This window comes from Leptonychotes weddellii, chromosome 3 (genome assembly GCF_054177405.1).
Source record: "Leptonychotes weddellii isolate Sample4059 chromosome 3, ASM5417740v2, whole genome shotgun sequence".
NCBI classification, from domain to species: domain Eukaryota; kingdom Metazoa; phylum Chordata; class Mammalia; order Carnivora; family Phocidae; genus Leptonychotes; species Leptonychotes weddellii.
Window position 1 is genome coordinate 72999081 of NC_138371.1, and position 14689 is coordinate 73013769.

Consider the following 14689-nt stretch of genomic DNA (forward strand, 5'->3'; position numbering starts at 1 on the left):
TTTAGTTCAAATGTGGCATTAAATATTCATCTTAGCTATTTGTAGCCATTAATCTGACTGATTAAGGCATTTCAGACCATTTAAATATTTATTTTAAAAATGTTCCTTGTAACCGGGAATGGTGTGTACTTCCTGGGGATGGGGGTTAGGTAGCTCGGGACAGTTAGGAGGAAGACTTTCTATAGAAATTTTGTACTTCTGCTATTTGAACAATGTGAATATTACCTAGTTAAAATAAATAGTAATTAGTTTTAAAAAATGCAACACAAACTTTTTTTATACAAATTACACATGTGTGTTTTGATGGCTCATAGCCACTTTCTGAGGGGAGGAGGTCATTGCCAGTCGAAAGTTGTTAAGAATTCAGATCCATTTACCCTCTCTTATGGGCCTATAAATAATGATTATACGAGTATTTCATGTGGCATCAAAAGTAAAGATGTTTGCCTCAGATTAAAGCGTGTGGTTTGATTAGGACATGAAATTACTCTATGACCGTGAACCCAGAATCTCAGAAGTTGTGGGGATTACTATGCATAACCCATGAGAAAGAGATAAAAGGATTGAGGAATTCCTCCAAGACAACATTCCAGAGAATTTCTAGTGTGCTCCTCCAGCCTGCTGGCCTCCCACACGTGCTCTGCATTATCACTGCCGGGCCTGGAAGCCATAAAGAACAGTAACATGTACAAGAAATGGTTTTAAAGAGATAAGAGAAAGTGGCTTAACAAAAGAAAACCAAGGCCCCTGTGCACGATTATCATTTAAGGAAGGAAAGAAGAAAACAGAAAACTAGATTCTATAAAAGAGAGGCTTATCAAATGCTGACTAAAAATTCATTCACATCTTTAGTGAACACCACTAGAGAAAATGTCATAAACTCCTGCACCCCTCATTAGGTAATTACCATATGCAAGTTTGTATGGAGAACATACACGAACTTTTTTATCTGGTTCGTAAGCTTTTAAAGAGGAAGTACGATGATTTTTGTTTGATAGGCCCGGGGTTACAGGGTCAAGAGCATGAACCTGGATCAAATCCTGGCTCCACTGCTTATTAGGTATATGACCTTGGACAAAGTAGCTAACCTCTGGGATCATCAGCTTCCTCCTCTGTAAAATGGGATTATAATAGTATGTACCCAGAGAGTAGTTTTGAGGATGAAATGAATTAATATTTGCAAAGCACAAGGAACAGTGACCGGCACATAGTGTTACATCAGTGTTTGCTAAATGCATGTGAGTAAAACAATAGAAGTTTGCTTAAGTAAACTCTACTCAATTAATTAATGTCCTATTGCCTCTGAAAGCATTAGTCGAAGGCTCAAGACTCTGAATGTCCATGATTATTAGCTACTCTCTTGTCTACCTCTGCTTCTCCCTATGGAGTTATTTGCTGATCAAGACTTGGTTGTACTTATTTCCAGATCCATTTATGACAGAAATTTTTGCTTTTTTAATTAAATAATTGAATCTTATGAGTACACCTATGAAATAAACATTCAAAAAGATAGGTTTTTCATGTGAGAATAGGTTAAGGGCTTTGGAAAAATTTGATAAATAGAGGCCATTTAAAAAAAATGCTCTTGGATTCAGTGTTTATGAAGCAACTGAACAGAATTAGAAAAAAATCATAAAAATCTGGAAAGAGTTTATGCTGAAAATTGTTTTTCAAATTAAATTCTGTGCCTACTTAATAGAAACTGAAACTGGAAATTGTGGACAATGCATCATGGGTCTGATGTGTGTAAGAAAAACAGTATAAGATTCCAAGGGAATGATCCAGATACAATAGCAAAGCTTGACTCTACAGCAAAAGTTTGGTGAATTCTTGTGGATTTATGTTTTAAGCTAAGAGAAAACATAATTATTTATTATGGACCATTTTTTGGTGATTTCCCAAATAAATGAAAATCTCAATGCTAGGTAAGAGAACTTCCACCCAATTAAAGCTGTTGGGTTTTAGGGGCACTTGGGTAGCATAGTTGATTAAGCGTCTGACTCTTGGTTTTGGCTCAGGTTATGATCTCAGGGTCATGATCTCAGAGTTGTGAGATCAAGCCATATGGCAGGCTCTGTGCTCAGCGCAGAGTCTACTTGAGACACTCTCCCTCTCCCTTTGCTCCTCCCCTACCTCCCCTACCCCACCCCACCCCACTCTCTCTCTCTAAAATAAATAAGTATATCTCTAAAAATCAAAACAACAGTTGGGTTTTAGATCAAAAGGGGGTAATTGTTAAAGACAAAAACAAAAACACCACAGGCCCCAAATGGCATTACTTGGGCCAGGCCAAGTCACCAAACCAGGGCTTAATACCGAACCTGATTCCTGATTGCAGTTTCAACCTCCCCCAGAACCATAAGTCTTATCCTGTCAATCAGGAATTTTCTGATAAGCACCAAAGAGGTAATCTGTTACATGGATCTTTTCCATTCCCCAAAGGAAGATGCGGTAATCTGCATAATAAGACCCTCTGTCCTCCTGCCTAAGGGAAAGTTCCCTTGCCTGGAGCAATCCTTTCTTTTCTTTTGCTTATAACTTTCTTGTCCCACCCTCCTTCCTATAAAAACCTTACATTTTGCACAACTCCTCAGAGCACCTCTTTAGATGGGGTGCTGCCCAATTCATAAATCATTTAATAAAGACAACTAGATTAAAAAAAAAGAAGAACTATTGGGTGTTATAATACCTGGCCTCGGTTTGAATCCGGGCTCTACCACTTACTAGCAGTGGGACCTGGGGAAAAGAATTTGCTTAACTTCTTTAGAAGTCAGTTTTCCCATCTCCAACATTGAAGCATCAAAGTGCCTATGAGGTTTTTGGGAGGATTCAGTGCAATACAACATGGAAAGAAAGTACTCGGCACCATGCACAGCACACGGCAAATGTTGCCTACTAGTATTATGTTTTCCAGCATTCCATTCTTAGCTTAGTGCTTTACACATAATTGTTACAGAATAAATGTTTATTATTTTTTAGGTAATGATGAGGATTAAATCATTCAACAAATAATTATTGCACATACTATTTGTCAAACACTAAAATGTGATTCTGAGAACACAGGCACAAACTGAAGTGTAGTTCTCTGCCCCCTTTAGAAGCTTTTCATCAGCCAAAAGTTAGATTACACATTGCAATGAACCTAACCATGATTGATCTGGTTTTACAGACAAACACAAAATAAAAACATTTTTGATATTGATGATGATGAGTAAGAATCAACTATTATTTTGGGAAAATATTCATTCAATAATCACTTATTTATCAGGCTATACCCTAGAGCAGGAAAATAGTCATGTTGAGTGATAAAAACATATAAAGTAATAACTCTATAGAAATGAAATACGTTATGGGGGAACACAAAGAAGGGAAAGAGTAACAGCAAATCCATGTAAAGATGCATCATGTTTCTAAATGCTTTTACCTACTTTAGTTATACATAAATCTAAAGTGTCTGCTCAGAAAATCAGACATGATGTCAAGGAGGATAAGCTCTTACAAGTTGATGAAAGTATATGTTGTGGATATGAGCATGAATTTCGAGTAAGACCAAGATTGGAATCCTAACCTTGCTGCTTATTAGTTGTTTGACACTGGGAACATTACTAAGTTAAGTCTTAATTTCTTCATCTGCAAAACAGAGTGAAGACTAACTACCCCCAAAGGTGGTTGTGAGGATTCAATGAGAAAATATGCCTAAATTGTCCAGAGCAGTTCCTGGCACAGTAACGCTTCAGAAGGCAGCTGGTATTATGACATGTGAGAATGAACACTATCCTTAGGCTGCACGGCACAATGGCAACAAGTGTCCCCCAGACCACAGGCAGCACAAACGCTTCTTGACAACTCTTGACATAGACTTACATAGAGTCTGTGGCTTGGCTTGGTGCTATGCTCCTATGTTGACCCAATGAGTCAACCTCTTATAGGGCAGCTGTTCTCATATCTCTGTTCTACTTTTTATGCAAAGCACATCTGTACCATCAAATACATCAACCCTGTATTTCTAAAGAAAGCCTGTTAATGCTTTTGTGTATTTGTTTGTTGGATTTGTTCTATTTGGGGGATGCAATGGGATTCCTGATACTTGACTGCAAGTTTCTTTAGATTTTGTGTCTTTCACTCCACAAAAGATGCACAATTTTACATAGACCTTTTCATAACATAGTCATCTCCTCTGAATACTTCCTAAAGAATTATCTACAATATTTGATAAATATTAAAAGTTTTTGAGCTTAAATTCTTTCTCTGTGGATTAGTAATATATTCCAACACCAACTCTAGATATCTTGTACTACCAATGGAGTAGATGTCCAGTAAATGTTTGTTGACTGAATGATTTTGCTGAGTGATTGAACTCTAAAGTCTTAAACAGTGTCCTTATGTGCAGCTGTGTAAACTCTATGGAATGAAACTCAAGCTTGTCACATTCCAAGAGTAATAAGGAATGAGTTAGCCAAGTACCTCCTCTCTGATATATCGTCCATCAAACAGCCTTAACATCTTGCTGACATGAAAGCAACTTCAGGAGAACAAGAATACTGTGACAAAAAACAAAATCACTTGCTCAAAGGATTAGAAGAATAATAGTAAAAGTACCAAAATGTACGTGTCTGTGAATAAGGGGAAGTGAGAGAGAGGAGGCACTTGCAAGTTGCAAGTGAGAGTAAAACACGATTTCATAAAATTCCCATGGTTTCAGCTTCACCAGTATAAAATTCCAAATCAACATGCTAGGAGGCTGATGCACTTAAATTAGATCCCTGGATATGTTCCTGAGTTTAACAAGCAACCTTCTACCTTCAGACAGACATGCTGGGACAAGGAGGAATTGCTCCTCAGCAGCCAGCGCCCAGCTTTAACTGCCTTTGCTCCGGTTACCATGACAGACAGAAACAGAGAAAAAGTGAAAACTGTATCTCCTCATATTAATCTCTGTTCATACTTGTTCCAAAAAATAATTTTGAAAAGATTAGCTTGCATGTTGGGGTTCTCAGAAAATCAGTTGGTTTTCATTTCCGACTTGGAGATGATTGGTTAGATACATTGGTTGAATGACTTTCCCTACTCTTTCCTATCCTAAGCACTTTCCAGTTTAGGTCCAAATGCATTCCTTGCACTTACGTGTGACAGAAAGAAGCAGAAATGGCATTATATATGATCTCTTGCCTAAGTCCAAAAAAGCAAGATGAAATAACAGAAGAAGGCACGCACCTAAACTCTTTGTAGAGTTTCCTATTTCCTGCAAAGGTATTTCCACTGGGGTTCCCAAAGGACTCTTCTCTGTCCATTTTTTTTAGCTTTTGACTGCTTCCTTTAATTAGTGTCCAGCCAAATCCTTCAAACTGCTTTGCTTCTTATCTAGAGGGAAAAATTAACTTGCAAAGGAAAGGAAAGGGGGATAAGATTGAAAAGAGGGAAGCAATGCCCTAAATGCCACATTTTCATAGAAGCTGTCTGGAGCTAAGAAAAGGACCTGCTAACATCCATGAAGAGAGAAACCCCATTCCTTATGATTGTCAAGGACTTTTGGCCTTGCATTATGGAAATCACACTCTGGATAATTTTGTTTGGCTTAGAATGTAACATCAAGGAGGAATATACCTTTGAGTTTAGAAAGCACTCATCTGGGGCACCTGGGTGACTCAGTTGGTTAAGCATTTGATTCTTGATTTTGGCTCAGGTAATGGTGTCAGGGTCATGAGATCAAGCCCTGCACTGGGCTCCATGCTATGTGGGGAGTCTACTTGAAATTCATTCCCTCTCCCTTTGCCCCTCCCCCCATGCATGCATGTACTCTCTCTCTCTCTAAAATAAATATATATATATATATATTTTTTTCTTTTAAAGAAAGCTCTCCTTGTCCTATGCTCTGGAGCTCAAATCAGCACAAAGGAAGAAGGTGACATTCTGGACTGCAATTCACACTCTGGAGCCTATATTCTCCCCTTCATCTTACCAGCATTTAATTCACAGTGAACTCCATGCTCACGACCTTTAGGGAAGCATAGAGGGTTCTTTCACAAGTTCATCCATTCCTACCTCCTTGTCCTGCAGCTCAGGAAACAGAGCTGAGCACCAGGCATTTTACCTGAGTAATTCAAAGATGAGTGGGAAAACATTCCAGCTCTAAAGCTAAGGTTTAAAGATTTACACTTCTCTTCTGTGGATGGTGACTGAATATTGCCCTCTGAATTTCTGGCTTTCTTACATGCTCTCCTTCCTATTTCCTATGGCTTCCTTCCATTCTCCTCCTTCTGTGCATGACTTTCGCAGACTTTTATTTGAGTTAGCTTGATGAATGAGGCATGCTACTACCATCTAGCTGACAGCTCCCACATGCTATAGCTAAAGAGACTATTGTCCTGAGGATAAACTAGAAATGTGTTCAAGCATCACAGTGTTTTGCATGGAAATTCCCTACAAGCCTTTACTATTTCAAGGATAATTAATTAATTATTACAAGATAACTTTAACAATAGAAAAATGAAGGTTCTGGTTTCAGATATATGGTCTTATTATACCATTAAATATACTCACATGCTTTACAACATGTGTCTCGATTTTGAGTCCGGAAATTGTTTGCCATGCTCAGAGCTTCTCTGTCTTCTATAAGGGACATTCAGATATATTGTTTACAAACTTAAACCCTCATAAACGAAACCTGTGTTTTCACGTGGGCAACCTAACCCAGTCAGGAGCATGAATGATGTGATTAGTATCCAGTCCTCACTCTGCATCTCAGGTTTCAAAGACTTCTCCTCCAGCCAATTTAAAAACCTTCATAAATAGTAACACTAAATAAGGCACTATTTTTGAAATATGGCTTTAAGATGCAGCTCTGCTATAGCAAGTTAGGTGACACTGACTTGGCATTTCACCCACTGGGCCTCAGGCAATTTGCAAAATGAAGGTGTTGTGATGTGCGATTGCTCAGGAGCAGTCCAATTCTACCATGTACTTGTCGTATGGGTGTCTGCCATTTACAGTTGTCTGTCCCTACTACCTTTTTGCAAGGATTTGATACTTTTCAAATTTCAAATTTCAAATACTTTTCAGTAAATTCATGGAGGTCTCACTAAGCATAACTGGGAAAGAATTCTGTAAAACATAGCTATTAGGTAAGCACATTATGTTTTCAAATGAGAGTTTTGCCTGGCACATTATAGCTTCCATTAAAAACAAAACAAAACAAAACCATTAAACCGATCTTAGAGAAAACTCAATGTATTGATTGTATAGATCCAAACACATACTGAATTTCAATTTATTTTTTTTAATTTTTTTTAATTAAAGATTTTATTTATTTATTTATTTGACAAAGAGAGAGACAGCAAGAGAGGGAACACAAGCAGGGGGAGTGGGAGAGGGAGAATCAGGCTTCCCGCCGAACAGGGAGCCCGATGCGGGGCTCGATCCCAGGACCCTGGGATCATGACCCGAGCCGAAGGCAGTCGCTTAACGACTGAGCCACCCAGGCGCCCCCTGAACTTCAATTTAAAAGGAGGAAGAATCACCTGGCAAATGCCCTATGACTTTACACAGCCCTACATCCCCCCTTTTTTAATTGTTTTTTGCAAATACTACCAAAGTCACAAATCTTACTTTTAGAATTCTTCCCATTACTAATGCTAATACTCCTGTGAATCTGTAAAGGATAATCAAAACTTCCAAATGAAAGTCACACTGAACTTACTCTCTTGCTAAATTATTTTGCCAAAATGAAAACCATTAAAGCATGTACCAGGACGCTTTTGGTACCTATGACTATTTGAATGTGGGGTTTGGGCAATAGGGAACAACTCTTCTTAAGTGGTGAGGGGTTGTTGCTCATATATATCTAATACAAACACATCATCAGTGCTTTATGACTGGTCTCAAAAGAAAAACTTTTCCTTTTCATTCTAAGTAAAACAATATGACATATGGCACCATTTTAAAACTTTAAATAGAGAGGTAGCTGGTGGAGTATTACTCAGAAGTACATATCGAAAAGTGAAAGATCTTGATGCTCCACGGTCAGCCCCAAGAGCAATGACTCCTGGGCTTAGTATTCTTCTTAGAGTCTAGCAGTAGATGTTCACTGTCCATTTCTAATTACTTAACTCAGGCTCTCTTTGTCCTATGAGGGGAAGATTGTCAAGGAGCAGAGAAAGAGCAAAGGCAACCAGGCATGCATGAAAAGATCATTACATCCCTGCGCCTAAGTCAGTTTCTCTTAGAAGGAGAGGGAAACAAATGCATGTATAACTCTACAAATGTTTAAAATGTGTTATTCTTTTACACATTTGTAAGAGCTCTTTACTTAAGAATACCTTTGCTGGCACATTGCAGTCCAAAGGGAAGGTGGCAGTCCATAAAATGTGTCACATGAAATGCTGAGAACTAGAAGATATGGTTGGTAATTTCTTGGAGTGACTTTTCCAAAACCTTCCCAATGAATAAAGCTTTCCTAAGCGGATCCTCTTCCTCCTTTGTTGGTGAGAGGATATTCAGTTAGGAAATGTCACCTTAACTCAACATGAGCAAGGTTTCCGGCTCGTCTTTATTATCTGAAACCTACAAGCAGGTGAAATCTTGCTTCCTAATTTCAGTGGCGTGCAGTGGCACTATCGTGTGATGATATGTAAGAGGATCCTCCTTTTTCCTTCCCTTAACGCTATTTCTTTTAATGGAAAGAGGAAAATCCTTTAAGAAAAGGTTTTCTTTTTTTTAATCCAGTATTCTGACCCATAAACATATAAACCATGCTATTAAAAGATATTAATGAATGAAAACTATTAGAATAACCAGCATATCTACCACCTGAATTGTCTGCATCGAAGAGCTACACTGAATTCTTGACCATTTTAATCAAAGCCCAACAGTCTTTTCAAAGTAAGAATATAAAGTGATTAGACTGCTTCTCACTTAATAAAGGAAATTTAAGTATGAAAGGGACTTCCAGCTATTCATATGTCATCTCAACTTGCTAGGATTTGTATCAAACATCAGTAGATTTTCCCACATCAAAAGAGCAGAATTTGATTTGAAAGTGAGTATGTACTGTGATTTTGGCCAAATAAATATACCCAAGTATATCCAAATATACCTAAATATATCCATAAAATGGGGAAAACAATATTCACTTCAGAGTTATTGCGAGTAGAAAACAGCAAGCATTAAATAAAAGTTAGTGGTTATTTCTTATCTTAATTTTTCCTTTGAGCTGATGCTTAGTTTTAAAGATACCTCACATCAACTCAAAGAAAGACAGAAAGTTATTGTTAGTGAATGTATCAGTCAGGAAAACAGAAATGCCCTGAAAATTTTAATCAGAGGTGAATTTAATACAAGAAATTGGTTATGGGGTGCCTGGGTGTCTCAGTTGGTTTAATGTCTGCCTTCAGCTCAGGTCAAGATCTCAGGTTCTGGGATTGAGTGCAGAGTCTGCTTCTCCCTCTGCCTCTGCCCCACCCCCCTCCCCCCCAATTTGTGCTCTCTCTCTCTCTTTCTCAAATAAATAAATAAAAAATCTTAAAAATAAAAAAGAAATTGGTTACAAAATTTTGGTTGGGTGAAAGAATAAAGGGGGGGAAAGGGCCACTACTTAAGAGTCCAGAAATATGCATTGCTGCTGAGGTTGCCACCAACGCCACTGGGGCCTGTGGTCATCCGTCATCCCCACTGCTGTCTCCTGCTGCTCCCAGACCCACTGACTCTGTTGGAGGTCACAGTCACCCCCAGACACCTGCATTTTGGGGCCACACTCCTGCTGGAACCATAAGCAGAAAGATGTCCCCCTTCATTGTTGTTCTTGCAATTCCACTGCAATGCTTCCTACTGGCAAAACTTAATAGGAACCAGTCAGCAAGAGAGTTTGTGGAATGCAGTTTCTAGGCATCCAACCCCTCAATACAGGGGAGGTCACAAAGGGTCTGAGAGAGAGTGGGCTGAGACACCAGCAGACATTATCCAGAAGAATAAGTAATCACGTTAGTTACCATGCTAGCACCAGGAAGCAAGCAATGACTCTCATTAAAAAGCATGGACTATACTTATTTCTTTTCTGAAATCCCAAGGAAATTTCATAAAATATATAATGGAACTTGGGACACCTGGGTGGCACAGTCCATTGAATTGAGCATCCCACTCTTGGTCTTGGCTCAGGTTGTGATCTTGGGGTCATGAGACCAAGCCCTGCTTTGGGCTCCACACTCAGCAGGGAGTCTGCTTGAGGTTCACTCCCCTTCTTCCCCACCTGCAAATAAATAAATAAATCTTAAATATATAATGGAACCAAAAATGAGAAAGGGATCTATGATGGTTAATTTTATGTGTCAACTTTGCTGGGCTAGGAGGTACCCAGGTATCTGTTAAATATTATTCTGGGTATGTCAGTGAGGGTGTTTTGGGATGGCATTAACATTTAAATTGGTAGACTGAGTAAAGAAGATTGCCTTCTGTAACATGGGTAGCCCTCATCCAATCTGTTGAAGACCTGAATAGAACAAAAGACTGAGTAAATGAGAATTCACTCTCTCTGTCTATCTCCAAACCAGGACTTTGGTTTTCTGTCTTTGAACTTGCACTGGAACTTAAACCATTGGCTCTCGTGGTTCTCAGGCCTTTGGACTTGAACTGAAACTTACATCATTGGTTCTGGATCTCTAGCTTGCCAACTACAGACCTTGGGACTTCTCAGCCTTTATAGTCACATGAGCCAATTCTGAAAGGAAGGAAGGAAGGGAGAGAGAGAAAGAAAGGAAAGAAAAAGAAAGAAAAGAAAGAAAGAAAGAAAGAAAGAAAGAAAGAAAGAAAGAAAGAAAGAAAGAAAGAAAGAAAGAAAAAGAAAGGGAGACTAAGGAAAGAAGACTAAGGAAGGAAAGCAGAGAGCAGAGAGGGATATAAATATATAGACATAGACAAAGTTACAGATATAGATATCCTATTGATTTTCTTTCTTTGTACAATCTAGACTAATAGAAGACAATCAATCGATTAGAACTTGTGGTAAGTTCCTAGAAAGAAAGGATGTAGATGGGATGATATTGATGAATAAACCCCAACAGAGAAGACTGTATCCTGAAGATGCACAGACATCATTGACACTGGGGGAGGCAGCTACCTTCTCTTGGTGGTGCCCAGCAGTTCCACCTGATGCCAAAGCCAGAAAGCAGGACGGGATTGTAATCAGTGCAATTGTTAATGGAGTGTCTATGTAATACCTTAGGCAAATTGTTCTTACCCTGTGTGAAAAAAGATAAAAAGCTATGCAAGAAAGTATGGCCCAAATATGAAGTTAAATAAGATTTGGCATGACTTTATACCAATTATGGTGTATAGAGCAAGAAACTCTCCATTTGACTTTGAAACATGTAACATTGTTAATTGGTCGAAGAGCTCAATAACATGGGACTATATTTTTTTCTTTATGAGCATAATCACACTATTGGTTCTTGCAATACAAATTATTGAAACACTACTTATTGGTTTTTAATCAGTTTGAAGTAGAAAGTTTCATTATAGTTACAGAGAAGAATGCATGAAATAAATTTTGGCAATGAAAAATCAAAGGTAAAACCAACCAAGGTTGGGAGGGAAAGATGGAGGAAGAGAAATAGGAGACACTCATGCATTTCTTTCGTCATCTAAAACAGTGTGAGGTCAATAGTTCTGCCTCGAGTTGATGGGTCAAGAAACACATTTACGTGTATTGTTTAACAGTTGTAAAGTTAAGCCCCAGAAGAACAGGGTAAAAAAATAACAACAGATGGAGAATAAAACAAGAGATGGAAATCAGACTACGTTTTCCATCCTTCTTTATTCGAGAATAAATAGATAAGGCCTAAGATTGACAAAATAACAAACTGAGTTTCACATATGTAATTTAATGTTGTGAATATAACCATAGAAAACAAGATTAGAACAAGGAAAAAATTGTTGCCTCTTGTGACTAAGCCTATAGTTGGTGGAAGGAGGAGATATTAATTTTTCACTTTAAGACTTCTCTAATATTTTTTTATTTTGCGTATGTGTTGCAATTTTATAATAAATAAATATAAGAGAAATTTTCCTGTCCATGATGGAGGTATAGGGAGGGGCATGTGTAGAAACAGCCCCCTTTTGCCTCAGCTCAGTGTTTTGTTTTATGATTTTATGAATGTAAAGCTGCTAGAGATGTAAAGTGGAAAGAAAGAGATAGATGCTACTGTTTGATAAAATGAAACCAACAGCACATATGTTACAAGAGACACCATACCTAGGAGATCAAGTGAGAGTATAACCTTGCTTAGAGTCAGCTGCAAAGCAGCAAAGAGTTTTCAGGCTGGTTTAATCCTTTCTCCTTTTCTTCCCAATGTTTAATTATAACTAAATTTAAACTCAAAGAGTTACTGGCAAGACAAACATAAAAATTTCTCAATAGGAAGCACTCCTCAGTTCCTTGTAGAAAAAAATCATCATCATCAGAAAAGTATATAAATAAAACATGCGATACCTGACAAGTTTATATGGTCAACAAGTCACTTTGTTTTTGTTTTTGTTTTTTACATTAAGTAACAAATCAAGTTGGAAGCGCTCTTCTCATTTGTGGTGGAGCATGCACAATGTGGGGGCAAGGTCCCTTATATAGTCTAAGTCTCCACAAAGAAGGTCTTTGAAGTTGAAGTCCCAACTTCTCCTGCATTATGAGAAATCAGCTTTCAGTGCATAATGAAGTTTCTGGCACTTGGACCATGCATGCCTCTGTCACTCTCTAGCACCATATAATAGTGGCTCACATTCCATTTGTATTCACTTCTTAACTAATCCATAAGAAAAACCTTGGTTCAAAATTGCCATGAGGCCCAAATGTCAGGATCAAAATGTTTGCGCTGAAATGACAAGTTAATATATCTTTTTTGATCATCTTCCCATTTCTATTGTCTTCATTTCCTTTAGTTAAATCTTAGCTTAGCAATTTTTTTTGACAGTTTATAGCTTACCTAGATTGTTCATAACCCTCATTCGCAAAAACATTGCCAGTCTGTTCTTTAAAATAAAAGCCCATTACTTCCAAATAATCTCACCAAGTTACTAGTCCCTGGATGTATAATGACCTAAGTATTCAGCTTTCCAACTAAGGCTCAGAGCCCAGAGCTCCTATTTCAAGTGGGTCCTACATGTCTGAGGTTCTCACACAAGTTTCCAATCCCATCAAGAAAACAACGTGGTCAGAGAATCCTTGGAAATTCATATATCCCTTGGATACATAAAGTTTCTCTGTTTAAAAATGAAACAGACCAGAATACAGCCTCTGCTAACCCATAAGCAAAGTAATTTTAAGTGCCTGTGTGTGGAGAATTTCCAACTTCTGAACGACCTGGTGTTCTCACATGGTCAAGATTAATGTCATTCCATTCTGACTGGCTCTTCCTGTCCCTATGGTGGAAGTGGGTTCAGAAACATGTTGGATGAAGAAATTTCCCAGTGTATCACAGTTACCAAGCCAGCTGTGCAAAGTCATTTTTACATGGATACAGTTGAAATATTACCAATTTCTCACAGGCTTAATTATTTTACCTACTTTGTGAGCTCTGGGATCTGGGCCAGATTACAGAAAATATGAGAAGTTTGCTGGACAGTGGATAAGGATGCTCCTGTGTATCATAAAGAACTTTGGTCTGGGACTTAACAGTTCCAACTCCATGTCAGCACAAACATAGGCCCTTGGCCTTTGAGGTTTATTAGAACAGAGCAATAGCAATTAACCACAATGTTTAGAGAATTAGGGGTTTGGGTTTCTATTTAATTTAATTTTCTGGTTGACTTGGGATTAAACAAACAAAAAATCTTTTTTTTTTTTTAATTCAAGCCTTTGGAAAGGGGAAGGAAAGAAACTAGCATTTATTGACTAGTGTGGCAAATATTATGTTAGATTTTAAAAGTATGTTATTAATCTTCACTATAAAGTGTATGAAGTATGTATTATTTTTAAAATTTTTATAGATAAGGAAACAGACTCAGAAAGGTTAATTAGGTCCCTCAAATCACAAAGCTAATGTTCAGAAAATGTAAAATTAAAACCTAAGTCAGTTTGCGTGCATGGGTGGTGCAGGTGGTTAAGCGTCTGCCTTCAACTCAGGTCATGATCCCAGAGTCCTGGGATCATGTCCCGAGTCAGGCTCCCTGCTTTGCAGGGAGTCTGCTCCTCCCTCTGCCCTTTCTCTCACTCATTCTCTCAATCTCTCTCCCTTTTTTAAAAGATTTTATTTATTTATTTGACAGAGAGAGAGAAAGCAGGAGCAGAGGGAGCGGGAGAGGGAGAAGCAGGCTCCCTGCGATGCGGGGCTCAATCCCAGGACCCTGAGATCATGACCTGAGCCGAAGGCAGGCGCTTAACCATCTGAACCACCCAGGCGCCCCTCAATCTCTCTCCTTAAATAAAACAAAAACAAAAACCTAAGTCAGTCTGTTTCCAAAAGACCATGTCTGCCTTATAATTTAATAACATGAAATTCGATCTCCTCTATGTGTAGATTTAAAATTATTAGCACATTTCAATTTTTATTAAGTCAATATTTTGGGGCATCTCTTAAATGCTAGTCCCTGGACTCACTGTTAATAATAGAAGGGTGAATTCTATGTAATAATGCCTTCAGGAAACTTGTAGCAAGATAGATGTTACTTAGTAATAAATATTTAGAATACAGAGTGTTTCTTTTTTTTT

The 14689-nt window shown here is 38.1% G+C and overlaps 1 protein-coding gene across 1 annotated transcript in view; it reads right to left on the reverse strand.

Moving 5' to 3' along the window:
- Nucleotides 1–7211: 7211 nt before the first annotated feature.
- Nucleotides 7212–14689, reverse strand: part of LOC145720554 (uncharacterized) — a 342661-nt gene continuing 335183 nt past the window's right edge. The window contains exon 6 of the mRNA XM_081814462.1: nucleotides 7212–10240. The gene's annotated coding sequence lies outside the window, so the exon portion shown is untranslated. The remainder of the gene's footprint in view (nucleotides 10241–14689) is intronic.